The sequence below is a fragment of the Girardinichthys multiradiatus genome, chromosome 22, assembly GCF_021462225.1.
Source record: "Girardinichthys multiradiatus isolate DD_20200921_A chromosome 22, DD_fGirMul_XY1, whole genome shotgun sequence".
In the NCBI taxonomy this organism is placed as follows: Eukaryota; Metazoa; Chordata; class Actinopteri; order Cyprinodontiformes; family Goodeidae; genus Girardinichthys; species Girardinichthys multiradiatus.
Window position 1 is genome coordinate 40,450,040 of NC_061814.1, and position 15,773 is coordinate 40,465,812.

Here is a 15,773-nt window from a genome sequence, read left to right on the forward strand (position 1 = left end):
GAAAAAAACGCTGACGTTTCCTGTTTTACGTTTAGAACGAACCCTCTTCTGAGGACACGCCCCTTCCTATGATATATATACGGGGGGATAACTGCAAGCTCACAGACACTGAGAATCGTATCGTGAGAATGAGTGGACCGACACCATACAGGGATCTCTACAACCACCGAGCAGAGATCCACTTCTCTCCTGAGCACGATGAAAGCTTCAACATTGGACCATATCATCCGCCTTCCCCTGACCTCTTCTCACCATCCACCTCAACGTCCTCATTCTCAGAGAACCACTTCAGTCCTGCATCACCTACAGGATACAACATGAAATATTTATCGCTTTCTCCAGACCTCTGCTCACCATCACCGCTATTCATGGCTGAGTCTGTAGACGCGAATGTCCTGCCTGAAGACATGATGGTGGTCGTGGAGGAGGAGGTAGCCACCGGCTACTCACCCTCTACCGAAGCCCCTACACAAACCCTGGAAACGATGGAGGACCCTCAGCCTTCAGCAGAGGATGAGAGTAACCAGGAGGACGAAATTGACGGTTGGCTCTCAACCACCCTCATCAATACGGTGAAAACAGCGATACTTCATTTATTCAACATAACCTCTTTGAACTATCTCAGAGAAACCTGCTATGGATGTATAACGAACCACCCGAGCCAGCGTCAACACCATTGCCTGGAGGTATTGGGGGAGGATTATTACCAAGTCAACTTTCAACGCATCGTACGACGACTCGTAACCCCCAAACTCGTTCCTGCTATTCAGAATCTTCTGGTACTTCGACGCATACAAGCGGATGACTTCAGAGTGAAGACGATTGCCAAGACGGTTTTATATTAACTGAAATCGGTACAAGGCATCCACAGTGCAATAGCGCACGTTTATGATCGCATGGTCGATGAGAAAAATCTCAAACAACTTAACTCTGTTTCAGAGTGCTATGGACTGAAAAACTGATCTCACATGTTTGATGACTTGTTGTATCATTTTTTTTTTAGTATTCCAGTACTTTAATTAATCTGCATTATATGATTTTTCTTCTTTTTTCTTTTTACTATTAAATACAATTAAAGTAGGAACATAGTAACCTTTCCCAAAAGTGTTGTTTAAAAGCTAGTAGTGTTTGAATTCATCTGCATTAATCTGCATTTTATCTGATTTTGTTTTTTGGTTGTTTTTCTTTTTAATATTAAATACAAAAATAAAAAAAATAACGATAAATCTACCCTCCTGTGTGTTTTTTCTCATTATTTAACAAGTAATCGGCAGAGTGAGCATAAGGCAGAGATGGCAGGAAGACGGCTGATGAAGAAAGTATATTATAGCCCTTCAAATCCGGGAAGTTTTGGGGGTGTAGATAGGCTGAGGAGGGTTATGCAAGATGAAACGGGAAAGAAGGTTGCGGTTGAAAAAGTTAAAGATTTTTTATCAGGAGAAGATACCTATACTCTACATAAACCTGCAAGAATAAAGTTCCCGAGAAACAGAGTTTTTGTCACCAGACCATTGAGGCAGTTCCAGGCTGATCTCTGTGACATGCAAGCTCTGGCCATGGAAAATGATGGTTATAATTATTTATTAACAGTCATTGACATCTTTTCAAAAAGGGCGTATGTACGAGTTTTGAAGAGGAAAACAGCCGCTGAGGTGGTAAAGGCATTTGAATCAGTTTTTACAGAAAGTCAGATCCCCAAAAAACTTCAGACTGATGCCGGTAAAGAATTTTTTAACAAGAAATTTAAGGTTTTAATGGAGAAACACGGTATTGAACATTTTGCCACAGCGAGTGAAGCAAAAGCTTCAGGGGTCGAGAGATTTAACCGCACATTAAAAACAAGGATGTGGAGATATTTTACAGCTAACAATACCCGGCGGTACGTCGATGTACTGCAAAACCTAGCTAGAAGCTACAACCATTCCTACCACTCCAGCATTAAAATGAGCCCTATGGAAGTGACCCCAGAAAATGCCTTTCAAGTGTTTCAGAATCTGTATGATGTCAAGTCCAACAGATATTGCAAGGACTCAGTGACAACGTTTAAACAAGAGGATCTTGTCAGAATATCCATGGAGTGTTTGACAAAAAATACAAACAGAGTTTTACGGATGAAGTGTTTACAGTGTATGACCGGATACCCCGTTCTCCTCCTGTATACAAACTCAAAGATTTGGATGGAGAACCTATCGAGGGTTCCTTTTACGCTGAGGAACTTCAAAAAGTAAAAATATTTAACGACAAGATGTATCAAGTGGAAAAAATATTAAAACGACGTACGGTCAAGGGAGTCAAACAGGTTTTTGTAAGCTGGAAAAACTGGCCTGAGAAATTCAACAGTTGGATCAAGTTTGATGAACTTCGAAACGTATAAAAAAGGTTTGCACTAAACCTCACAGTTGACACAGCATCATGAACCGTCAGGTAGAGGATGATGGCTTTTACGTTACTCTTCCATCTAATGCTAGCATGGAAGTGTTTAAAAATAATACCAGTTCAAGTTTCCGTGTAAATTTAGCTCAACATATTGATTTAGAAGGCCAATGGATGGTTGCATTAGCAGAGATTTCATATCCTCATACATGGCATAATTTACCGGATTATGATGCCTACTTTGAATGGAGGAAGGTTGGTGATGTGGAGATCAATACGCAAAGGATCAGAAGTGGCTACTATAACAGGGTTATTCAACTCGAGACAGAGATGGAAATATTTTTCAAAAAATTAAAATCGGGTTTACGCATTAAATTCAGCAAAGTTCAAAAGAGATTTGCATTTCAAGCAAACCGTCCGTATGAAATACGCTTCTTCAACACTCTAGCTTATATGATGGGCGTGAAACCAGGGGAATGGATTCATGTTTCTGAACCAAAACTGGCTCCTTTTCCGGCGGATATAAAGGCTGGTTTCTGTCACCTATACTGTTACAGCGACGTGGTCAGCCCTCAAATAGTAGGCGACACTTTTGCACCTTTACTGCGGACCGTCAAAGTACAAGGCACATTCAGTGATATGATTACTCAGACGTTTAACCCCGCCCACTACCTTCCAGTCTCCAGAAGACATATTGAAAATATCAATATAGAAATTAAATCGGACCAAAACGTTCCTGTAAATTTCGTCTATGGAAAGACCTTCATAAGACTACACTTCAGACCGGTGATATCACAACGTAGCCTGAGATAAATTTTATTTGTATAAACTATTCCAGAGATATGTATATAACCTCTAAGATTGATTGGTTATCATTCATATTACGCTGGTCATTCGACACTGCATCAAGCAGGCAAGAGAGAACATGGCACAGCTAAGTCTGAGACGTGATCCAAATCGCTTTGTAAATTACTATGTAAGTCAATCAGGCGGTAATCTGCCAGGGTTTTATGGGGCTCCGGTCATGTACAGACGCGGAATTGGATCATTATTTTCAAAATTATTCTGCTTCGTATCCCCTCTGGTTAAAAAAGGATTTGCAATTGCAAAACCCCATCTTAAAACGGCTGCATCAAATATCGCTTCGGATGTCATCGGTAGAGCCGTGAGTAAAATGAGTGGTTCTACACACACCGACGGTCAAGAAGGTTCAGGAATTATGGTTTTATCCAAAAGACCCAGAACAAGACCCACTGGTGATCGTTTAAGGACGGTTAAAAAACAACGACAAACGCGAAAAAGGAGATCAGTCGGAGCAGACAAACGAAGAGGAAGGAAGTCTTCCGCAAGTTTTGATATATTTAAATAATGGCTCTTTTACATAACAAATCATCAGACTGCACGCTGGCAGAGTTGGACTTATTTCCTGCCCCAATGACGCAGCTATCGATCGAAGATAAAATTTACACCGAGATCCAGCCTTTATCAGCAATCACCGATGGAAGCCCGATCGAGTTTTTCATTCCGGGAGATGGAGAAAAGTATCTGGATCTCAACGATTCGCTGTTGCATCTCAGAATGAAAATTACTAACGAGAATGGAACAAACCTGCCAGATGATGCACCTGTAGGGCTCATCAACTACCCGTTAAACACCATCTTCAGTCAGTGTGACGTCACTCTCGGAGATCGAATGATTTCACAATCCAGCGCTACACATCCATATAGAGCCATGATTGAGACATTGTTAAACTTTTCTGAGGATTCTTTAAAAACCCAGTTTAGCTCTGGTCTTTTTTATAAAGACACTGCAGGTGCTCTGAACTCTATTTTTACAACTAACGGCCCTAACCAAGGTCTTAACAGCAGAGCAGGCTTTACGGCAAATTCCAGGGAGGTACATCTCCTAGGCCCCCTGCATGCAGACATATTTTTCTGTGAGAGACTTCTTTTAAACTCTGTTGACCTCAAAATTAAACTTACAAGAGCCAACGATGCCTTTTGTCTCATGGCAGCAAGAGACTCCACTTACAAACTCAGGATATTAGGAGCATCTCTTTTTATTAAAAAAGTTACTGTCTCTCCAGCTGTACGACTGGGGCACGCTTCAGCTTTAATGAAAGCAAATGCTCTGTATCCACTTTCACGTGTGAATGTAAAAACATATTCCATCCCTGAAAATTCAAGGGTATGCAACCAAGATAATCTTTTCTTAGGCGTCTTTCCCAAGTATGTGGTGATTGCGTTACTGGATCATGACGCTTTTACAGGAACACGCAATCTCAATCCGTTTGACTTTAATCATTTTGATATGGAATATTTATCTTTGTGTAAGGATGGCAGACAAATTCCTGCTAAAGCCTTCCAGCCCAATTTTAACCAAGGTCATTCAGTGAGAGAGTATTACAACTTGTTTACGGCTACAGGACGACATCTAAAAGATCTTCCGCTGAGTATAACACGTCAGGAATTTAATCAAGGATACTCTCTATTCACATTTAATCTTAACCCGGGCGAGGACACAGATGCTCTATCTCCAGTTTCCAGTGGAAATTTAAGATTGGAAATGCGCTTCAGAAACCCGTTGCCTCATACCACCACGCTGATCATCTACGCTTGTTATGAGATTGATTCAAAGAGGCGTGTGCTGGTGGATTATTATTAATCTAATCAGACATGAATAATCATGAAATTGAGAGCCTGATGCGTCATCTGCTGGGAGATTTGTTTTGTGGTGTATGGCCGTGCGATCCATTTCTATGAACATAAGAAAAAAAATAAAAATAAAACTAACCTACAGAAAAACAAAAACAAAACACAGTGATCAGTTCAGTTTAAAATCACCTTGATGTCACCAAAATGCTTCTTTAACAGAATCTGACATGCTGCCAGAAGCGTTAATGATGAGGCCTTATTACGAAGATCCCGTGAGGCTGTAGAGACTGTCTTCCTGCGCTGTCCGTTTCTGTATCCAATCTGTCCTATCATCAACGTTACCTCTGTAAGGAGAATGAACAAAAAATAAATAAATAAAAATATGTATATATATATATATATATATATATATATATATATATACATATACATATTTATATATTGAAATAATCACATTAAAGCTGAAAAAAAAAAAAAAGGGAATTCAAATTAATTCAGTATGTATGAATTAAAACGTACCGTTCATTAAACCACTCACTAGCGTTGCTCTGCTTTGTAGCGCAGAAAGTCGCTGTCTTTTGGCCGGGGTTAAATATTCTGTAAAAACAGAAGACAATAAAAGTTATCTTACGCTGCGCAGCACAGCGCTCATAAATAAAACGAAAATAGTTTTTAAAATACACAAGTTTTTAAAAAAAATCTTACTCTGATTCTTTGCGGTAAAACCTCCAGATTTCACTTCTTGTTGGACTGAAACGGTGCCTCCCTGCTGAAAGCTGTCTTGATCTTTGAAAAGCGACCTTCTGGTGGGCGGATTCAATGTGACATCTTTGGATGTATCTGTAAACAGGTTTATATGACATTTTATTGAACTATGCTTAAAATACATATATATATATATATTGTTTTTATTTAAAAAAAAAAATTTCTACCCTGCTGCTGCTGCTGCTCGACAGCTGTGTCTTCCACAGAGCTCTCAGTCGAATCTGTAAACAGTTTTATCTGAGGTTTAAAATACATTCACTCTCAAAGAAAAATAGTTAGTTCCTAGGACTTACTTACTTTCTGGTGGTGCCAGTAACTTATCCGGTGTGTCTTCAGGAGAAATGATGATAATTGGCGGAGGAGTATTCAAAGAATCAGTTTTAATTTCTGTGTTAAAAGAAAGTTCAGATGTTGTTGGGGTTTTTTCTTGTTTGGAAATAATTCGCCTTCTCAATTTTGACTGTCGATTCCAGCCGCTGAACCCTCCAACTTGATCATTCGGGTTTACCTCTCTCATCAAATCTATAAATTGAAACATTGTCAAGGGTTAACTATAATATATATATATATATATATTTTATTGCATTTAACATTTACTTATCATAATCTGATTGTGTCAAGATGAAATCATCAAGGTCATCAGCGGTGGGTTCTATGACAAAAAAACAAGTATATATATATAAACAATATATATAAACAAAATTAGAGAACATTCATATGCATTTAATGATTTCTTAAAGATTAATACTTACTTACTTACTTACTTTTAAAGATGTCATTGTACTTTTGTGAATTATCAGAAGTAGAAGCCACAATTTCCAGGTTTCCTGAAATATTTACCGACATTTTTTCTTGTCAGTACTGGTATTTTTCAATGTAACAAGTGTTATGGTTCAAAGACATTCAGCATTTGAAGACCCTGACACTGAGGTTAACCAATGAAACAGAGCCCCCGAACAACATTTTACACACAGTATTTATACCAGAACATGACAGTGTTATCTGCTGTGGAATTTTCCTAACCATCAAAACTTCTGATAATGGTTTTTGCAGCTTTCTCCAATAACACAGAGGTTCAGAGGCAATCCAAATGACAGTGTTGTCTCAACTGCAAAGACTATGTTTTAAGACCAAAACCCTTCTTGAGTTCAAAGGTGATATGGTTATCTAAGGAACAGACCTAACTGCCCTTCCTGACTTCGCCCCTAACAGATGGATATAGAATAACTGTAACCCCCCTGAATAACCTTTTACTCTAAGATGAAAAAGTAAATGTTTTAGAAAAGCTACAGGTAACTAAAATTATCATTCCTTTTTCCTAAAATGGAGTCTCTCATTATTCAAAACAAACACATCATTGCTAGAGTCAATTTATAACTTGGAAACAGTATACTGAAGTTCTTTTTTTTTTCTGTTAATCTCATATTGGTCTTACCTCTTTCAGCTGCTTTTCCAGTATGTTGATGCAGAAGCTGAAGGTTTTTCTCGTTCCATCGATGTAGTGAAGCACAATCTTTTATTTACTTTTTAGGTCTTTTCTATTTTGAACTGATTTAGACTGGCTCATATATTCAACAAAATAGGTCCTGCTGTAAAAGCAAAATGAACTTACAATTCTGTCAGGTTACACAGTTCATTTATTAGGATTTCAAAGGTGATAGGTCAACATTAAGTTGATTATACCTTTAAAATATAAAAGGATGCATGTCTTTTTTGTTTTTAGATGTATTAACGCCTGAAAAACATACAGATTGTTAATAACACCCTTAAACACACCCCTGTGTGTTTTAATTGGCTCATTTAAGGCCTTCCCCGTAACACCCTTAAACACACCCCTGTGTTTTAATTGACTCATTTAAGGTATCGCCCCTAATGACGACAACCAATCAGCATCCACGGTTACGCCCCCTTGGACACACCACCTGCTTGACCACGTGACCTCCTGCCCACATGGCACCCACATGGCGCCAACCGGAAGTCCCGCCCCCACCGGAAGTCCCGCCCACCTGTCAAAAAGTTTGATGAAAGGGTGTACTTAAATTCTCTTGTGTCAATTTCCCACTAGCTGACCTTACTGTTATTTGCTGATCACTAAGTCTGGAAATTGGGATTGTTTCTCTACAGGTGGTCCTGCATGCTCCTGTATCACAAAGAAAAGTAATTGATTTTCCATTCAACAGTAAGGTAACTTCAGGTTTTATGCTATCTAGGGAGAGAAGGTCCTGGAAATTTAGGAGGACATCCTGCCCCTGTGTTTTTGGTTTTTGGTTTTTATCGGTGTCTGAGGTACTAGGAACAATTTCACTTATTTTCTGTCCTAGTCATGCTGAATCATTATTTCTCCTTTCAGGACAGTCTCTGACCAGATGTCCTTCTGTCCCACAACACCAGCACCCTGAGGTGTATTGTCTGTAATTTCCTCTGCTCACTCCTCCTCTCTGACCCCTGCGATTTTGTCCTCTGCCACTAAATCCTCCTCTTCCTCTGTTGTTTTGATAATAAATCTGTTCTTCTTCTTCTTCTTCTTGCTGAAAAAAGGTGTTGACTACCTTTTTTTTGTTTTTTATCCTTCATTACTTTTTCTGCATGGAGGGCATGATTTATAGTCTTCTAGATTTGCTGTGGGGAACCCTATAAAATGTCTCCTTACCCAGGTATTAATTGAATCCCTGGAACCAGCATGTAGTGCATTTTTTAACTGCTGTCGATAAGCTCCTTGCTCGTTTTCATCTTCTTGTAAACCACTATGTATTTTAAACACTTTCATCAGTCTAATCCTATATTCTTCAAAAGGCTCTTCCTCTTTTTGTTTCACTCTGGCTATTTCTGCGTAGTCAGTTCTGCGTCTGTATCTAACTGTAAGCTTATCGATTAATCCCCTCACTCTGTTTGTTCTGCTGTTAAAAAGAGTAAAATATTTTCTAAGGTTACTCAGAGAAAAAAAAAAAAACCATGTCATGCCATGAACCTCCATGACACGCTGTATCAACAGCCTTCAGCGTCTCAAAACAATAATAAAAAAAATAAACACAAATAAAACATACATGAGGTACAGCCATGGTGGGGATGGATTTATTCACCAAAGGGACTCATTTTAGCCCATCCAATCCTGTCAAACCTCATCAGATCTTTGGTACAAAACAAAAACTTTCCACCTACTCTTTTTACTCCCTTTCTTCTGTCCTGCTATTCTACTTTGCAAGTCCATCAAAAATTACTTCTTAGCCCTCTGACCTTTTCTGCTTTCCACAAAAACGTCCATTCTTATCTCCTGCATCACATCTCTCTCTTTTTAGTTACTTTTAACCAATAATCTACATCCTCATAACCTTCTTTGTCCATTTTTCTTAAATCCCGTGTACTTTTAATGTACTTTTAATTATTGCATCCTATAGATTAACAAATGTTTTAGAGTTTAAACGACCATCATAATGATATGTGGTTATCCATTTATCTAAATATTTTAATTTTAATATTTTAAATTCGATCCTGTGCTTCTATAAATTTCCAATCTTTGCATTATTATTCATTTTTAGTTTATTTTTACTCGCCCCTTTTCCCATTTTTGTAATTTAAATTTGGTCCAGCATATAAATACCTAGGGTATTCTAAATGCTGGATTATTCTGCTCAGTAGGGTGACAGAAAAATCTCCTTTTGTGGTAATTCTCACTTCAACTCTTTCGAGTGGAGAATTCTTGCCTTTGCATCCACAAAAGTTAGTCACTTACAATCCTACTGCTTTGGTACGAGGCAAAACCTAGTGGTTTAAATCCTCCATTCATCTCTCACATGCACACATTTTAAACGCGGAATTTTCTTAGTATTTTTGTTTAAAATACTTAAACGCGGACTTCACCGTCCTGGAAACATGGAATTTTTAGTATTACTTATTAATAATTCGAGGACTCCGCCGTCCCCATTTATAAACACGGAATTTTCAGTATTACTTCTTAAGACTTTTCCAGGACTCCGCCGTCCAACTTTTACCTGTTAGGGCCTAAGATTCACAGGGTTTTATTTCACGCAATGACCCCTAGTCATTCGTCACACTTTTTAATCCAAATTCAACTCACCACTTTGTCTTCTCCTCTCTCTCAGAGTTCCGTCAGCCGTCAGACCCCAGCTGGCTAGCCGAGATCCCGTCCTGGAAAGGGTCTGTGAGTCTGATAACGATTGCCGTGCGCACGGTCTTTACTGGTATCTACCAACCCGCTGGAATCATTCAAATTCAATTCAATTCAAAGATACTTTATTGATCCCCGAGGGGAAATTAGAATTCCAGTACAACCCATCCAAACAGACATCATGACACAAGACAATGGGGGGACAGGTCACCGAGGCTTTGCTGCCCACTCACAGGCGTTGCCCTTGCTTGATGACAAAAGAGGCCACATTGGGAAAGTAGAGGAAAAAAATCATATTTCACTTTATCCTCAGCAGGATACAGTTTGAGATTGCAAAAAACCTCAGCACAAAGAAGCAACAAGTTTACAAAACAACATCATACTGGGAATGGTGAAGGTGGTGTGAGGGGTGCATATGTTTATCTTGAGCATGTGTGTGTGTGTGTGCAAGTGAGTGTGCGCAAGTAAGTCCATGAAGCACTGTCCCAGAGGCCATTGTCCTTGATGATACGTTGGAATGTTCATCAACCGGCCACAAAGTTCTGAGCAGGTCCACAGATGTCCTCAGGGAAGGGAGGGGGCAGAGGGAGCAGAGCGTCATGTCTTCATAACTTCCAGGAGAGGTTGAAAATAGCCAGCCATCAAGGCCGTGCAGGGGACCCAGATTCAGGAAAACAATTATTTGGGTTAGGCTGACTCTTAATTTTCCGTCAGCCTTGAGAGTCTCGCTGGTGATTCTCAAAGGCGAATCCAAACAGCCAAATTCCTGGTCTTTTGCCAGATCCGGGCGAACAACTTTCTCCAAGATTTATCCCATTTCACCCCTGAGTCCAGGAACCGCAACCTGCCTGCGATCCTAAGGATCACATCCAGTCTGCGATTCAGCTCACGTAACATCTCAGTCTGAGTGTTGATCTTCCTGAAGATCCCATCACACATGCCAGGCAGCCTCACAATTGCCAGAACAGCTGCTGACATTCTCCGAATTTCTCGATATGCCAGGTAACCGCTGACTCCAAAAAGCAGAAATCCTGATATCAAACATCCAATTATATACACATATTCCACATCCTCGACTGACATTATCGACAAACACACAATCCTCCACTTCTGCCAGGAGTCCATCGTAACCCTGTCACAATGGACTCCTGTGCCAGCCACCATTTTGAATGTTCCCTCAGGTCAGACTGCTGACATGGCAATAAATAGATGCTTTCTTGTCTTTTATTGCTAAGTAGGTTTCTTGTTTCCCTTAAGAAATATCCTGCTCTCTGTGTAAGAGTGTTGACCTACGTAAATAAGATCACCACTCTAACTGCAGCAGCTGGTGAATTATTCAACAGCTGGCATTAGTTTATGGTAAGATAGATGGAGCTGAGGGACAAAAATGAAAGTAAGTTCTTGAATAAAAATATAGTGCTTTCAATGAATGTTTCAGCAGAGTGACCCGGCAACAAAAGAATTGATCTATATTTTAGATGCTACAGAAAAAGAAAGTTTATTTTATTGAGTTTGTTGATGGAAACCCTTACCAGGTCCAAAATACAGAAAATGAGCCAACGCAACTTTGTAGTAGATCTTAATTTTAAAATCCCACTGAAATTTACATACCATAACAGACAGCTTTATGTTGCGGATATTAGAATGACTGAGATTTGGAAAACAAGCTCCACACTGAACATTTCAAAGTATTACTTAACAGGAGAACCTGGATGTAGGCAGAGCAGCTGTAGACTTGGCTTCAGAGAAAGAGTAAAACCTTCCCACTCAAAAGTCTTTGTCTTCTGAGTCAAGGAACCTTTTCAAGTATAAAATCTGACACCTCTTTTCTTTTCCCTCAATATTGTGCTTCAGCTACCTGTGAGAGTGTGCTACTCAGAGATTGGAGTCAGAAAACAGGAACCGTTTCAGATGTGTTTTTGTTCTGTTACGTGGATTCCAGCCCTAATGCAATGTGAGCGTCGGCGTTTGTGTAGGAATTTTCTTAAGGTCTAGGGTACTCAAAGAGCTTTAAGCAAAAAAAAAAATAATTTAATTAAATGATATTAAGCACACATGGTGGTTACTGATGACACTGATGCATTAATTTATCAAATGTTTCTCACCTTTGTATCTTTCATAAAAGCAGCAGGCACAAAGTATATACATTTTATTGTTTGCATTTAATACAAATTCATTTTGCATTTAAGGTTATTTCAAATAGCCTAATGAGACAGTGCTCAGTGTAAAAGGTTTGTGTATGGTCCAGTTTTGCGCTAGCCAGCCCCAAATAAGCAGCTGATTAATCCAATTTAAACAAAAAAATCCAGTAAAAACTGGACAGGGCAGCCTGGTGGTTATCATTCAAATTGTTCATTCATGTCTTGACTGAGGCTTTTAATATAGGGTTTGCATGTTTTCTCTTCTTGTAAGCAAGGATTAGATGAGATAATCTGGCCTCTTCCTATACTGTCCAAAATCATTTTTATCAGGTGGAGTTCAAGAACCCCTCATGACGACTACAAAATCGAGGCAGGTGACGTCGCCTGGTACGGCGGAGCCGGGGTCGCACCCTGGAGCCAGGCCTGGGGTCAGGACTCGTCGGAGAGCACCTGGTGGCTGGGTTGCTCCTCGCGGGAGCCGGCCGGGCCAAGCCCGAACAAGAGACGCGAGACCATCCCCCAGTGGGCCCACCACCTGCAGGGGGAACCGTGAGGGACCGGTGCAAAGAGGATTGGGCGGTGGACGAAGGTGGAGACCTTGGCGGCCTGATCCCCGGATGCTTAGGCTGGCTCTATCGACGTGGAATGTCACCTCGCTGGGGGGGAAGGAGCCTGAGCTTGTGCGGGAGGTCGAGAGATGTCGACTAGAGATAGTCGGGCTCGCCTCCACGCATGGCGTGGGCTTTGGAACCCATCTCCTCGAGAGGGCTGGACTGTCTTCTACTCTGGAGTGGCCCACATGGAGAGGCGGCGGGCTGGGGTAGGTTTGCTTGTTACCCACCACCTCAGCCGTCTCGTGTTGGGGTTTACCCCAGTGGATGATAGGGTCGCATCCCTGCACCTTCGGGTTGGGGATAGGTCTCTGACTATCATTTCAGCCTACGGGCCGGGAGTACCCGGCCTTCTTGGCGTCTCTGTCAGGGGTGCTGGATAGTGCCCTTCCTGGGGACTCCATTACTCTGCCGGGGGACTTCAATGCCCACGTGGGAAACAACAGTGACACCTGGAGAGGCGTGATTGGGAGGAATGGCCTCCCCGATCTGAATCCGAGCGGTGTTTTGTTATTGGACTTCTGTGCTAGTCACGGATTGTCCATAATGAACACCATGTTCAAACATAAGGGTGTCCATCAGTGCACTTGGCACCAGGACACCCTAGGCAGGAGGTCAATGATCGACTTTGTTGTCATATCATCAGACCTTCGGCCGCATGTTTTGGACACTCGGGTGAAGAGAGGGGCTGAGCTGTCCACTGATCACCACCTGGTGGTGAGTTGGATCCGCTGGAGGAGGAGAAAGCCGGACAGACTTGGCAGGCCCAAGCGCATAGTGAGGGTCTGCTGGTAACGTCTGGCAGAGCCCTCGGCCAGGAATGTATTCAACTCTCACCTCCGGGAGAGCTTCGACTAGATTCCGAGGGATGTTGGTGACATAGAGTCCGAGTGGACCACGTTCTCCGCATCTATTGTCAATGCTGCTGCCCGTAGCTGCGGCCGTAAGGTCTGCGGTGCCTGTCGCGGCGGCAATCCCCAAGCCCGGTGGTGGACACCGGCAGTAAGGGAGGCCATGGAGAAGGACTACCGGTTGGCCCCGAAGCGATTCTGGCAAACCGTCCGGCGCCTCAGGAGGGGGAAGCAGTGCTTCGCCAACACTGTTTACAGTGGGGGTGGGGAGCTGCTGACCTCGACTGGGGACATTATCGGGCGGTGGAAGGAGTACTTCGAGGATCTCCTTAATCCTGCCATCACGCATTCCCTGGTGGAAACAGCGGCTGGGGACTCGGGGTTGGACTCTTTCATCACCCAGGCTGAAGTCACTGAGGTGGTTAAAAAGCTCCGCGGTGGCAAGGCTTCGGGGTTGGATGAGATCCGCCCTGAGTACCTCAAGTCTCTGGATGTTGTGGGGCTGTCATGGTTGATATGCCTCTTCAACATTGCGTGGTGGATGGGGACAGTGCCTTTGGATTGGCAGACTGGGGTGGTGGTCCCCCTACATAAGAAGGGTGACCGGAGGGTGTGTTCCAACTACAGGGGGATCACACTCCTCAGCCTCCCTGGTAAGGCCTATGTCAGGGTATTGGAGAGGAGAGTCGGGCCGATAGTCGAACCCCGGCTTCAGGAGGAGCAGTGTGGTTTTCGTCCCGGCTGTGGGACACTGGACCAGCTCTATACCCTCTACAGGGTACTCGAGGGTTCATGGGAGTTTGCCCAACCGGTCCACATGTGTTTTGTGGACCTGGAGAAAGCATTCGACTGTGTCCCTCATGATGCCCTGTGGGGGGTGCTCCAGGAGTATGGAATCGGTGGCTCTTTACTAGGGGCCATCCGGTCTCTGTACAAGCGGAGCAGGAGTTTGGTTCGCATTGCCGGCACTAAGTTGGACCTGTTCCCGGTGCATGTTGGACTCCGGCAGGGCTGCCCTTTGTCACCGGTCCTGTTCATAACTTTTATGGACAGGATTTCTAGGCGCAGCCAAGGGCCGGAGGGGTCAGGTTTGGAGACCAGAGGATTTCGTCTCTTCTTTTTGCAGATGACGTGGTCCTGCTGGCCCCCTCCAGCCAAGACCTACAGCACGCGCTGCGGCGGTTCGCAGCCGAGTGTAAAGCTGCTGGGATGAAGATCAGCTCCTCCAAGTCTGAGGCCATGGTTTTTGACCGGAAAAGGGTGGCTTGTCCTCTTCAGGTTGGAGGGGAGTTCCTGCCTCAAGTGGAGGAGTTTAAGTATCTCGGGGTCTTGTCACGAGTGAGGGAAGAATGGAGCAGGAGATCGACAGACGGATCGGTGCGGGTGCCACAGTAATGGGGGCGCTGTGCCGGTCCGTTGTGGTGAAGAGAGAGCTGAGCTGAAAAGTGAAGCTCTCGATTCACCTATGGCCATGAACTTTGGGTCATGAGCAAAAGAACGAGATCCCGGATACAAGCGGCTGAAATGAGCTTCCTCCGTAGGGTGGCCGGGCACTCCCTTAGAGATAGGGTGAGGAGCTCGGCCATCCGGGAGGGGCTCAGAGTAGAGCTGCTGCTCCGCCACATCGAGAGGAGCCAGTTGAGGTGGCTCGGGCATCTATACCGGATGCCTCCTGGACGCCTTCCTTGGGAGGTGTTTCAGGCACGTCCCACTGGGAGGAGGCCCAGGGGACGGCCCAGGACACGCTGGAGGGACTATGTCTCTCGGCTGGCCTGGGAACGCCTTGGGTTCCCCCCGGAGGAGCTGGAAGAGTTATCTGGGGAGCGGGACGTCTGGGCGTCTCTGCTGAGTCTGCTGCCCCGCGACCCGGTCCCGGATAAAGCGGAAGATGACGAGTACGAGTACGAGTTGATATCCTTTACTGGCTTCTAGTCCCAGGTTTATTAGAATATTAAAAAAATTATCTGCCATACAACACTGTCTTTATTAATTAAACAAAGATGAAGCCAGAATGGAAAAGTTGTTTGTGAAAAAAAGTACACCCTTTCCTGCTTCCATTGGATAGAAATGGAAAGTAGCAGCCAGGTGCTGCTAATCAAAAACACTTGACCATCAACAGTTTTCGGTGGTTTGTTCATTTGGAGAATACATCATAGATGCATGCTAACACATTGCCAATGTAAAAAGACATCAGCAATGACATCAAGGAAGCAAATCTTGGCCAACTTCAACAAAGGCTTACCAGTGCAGGG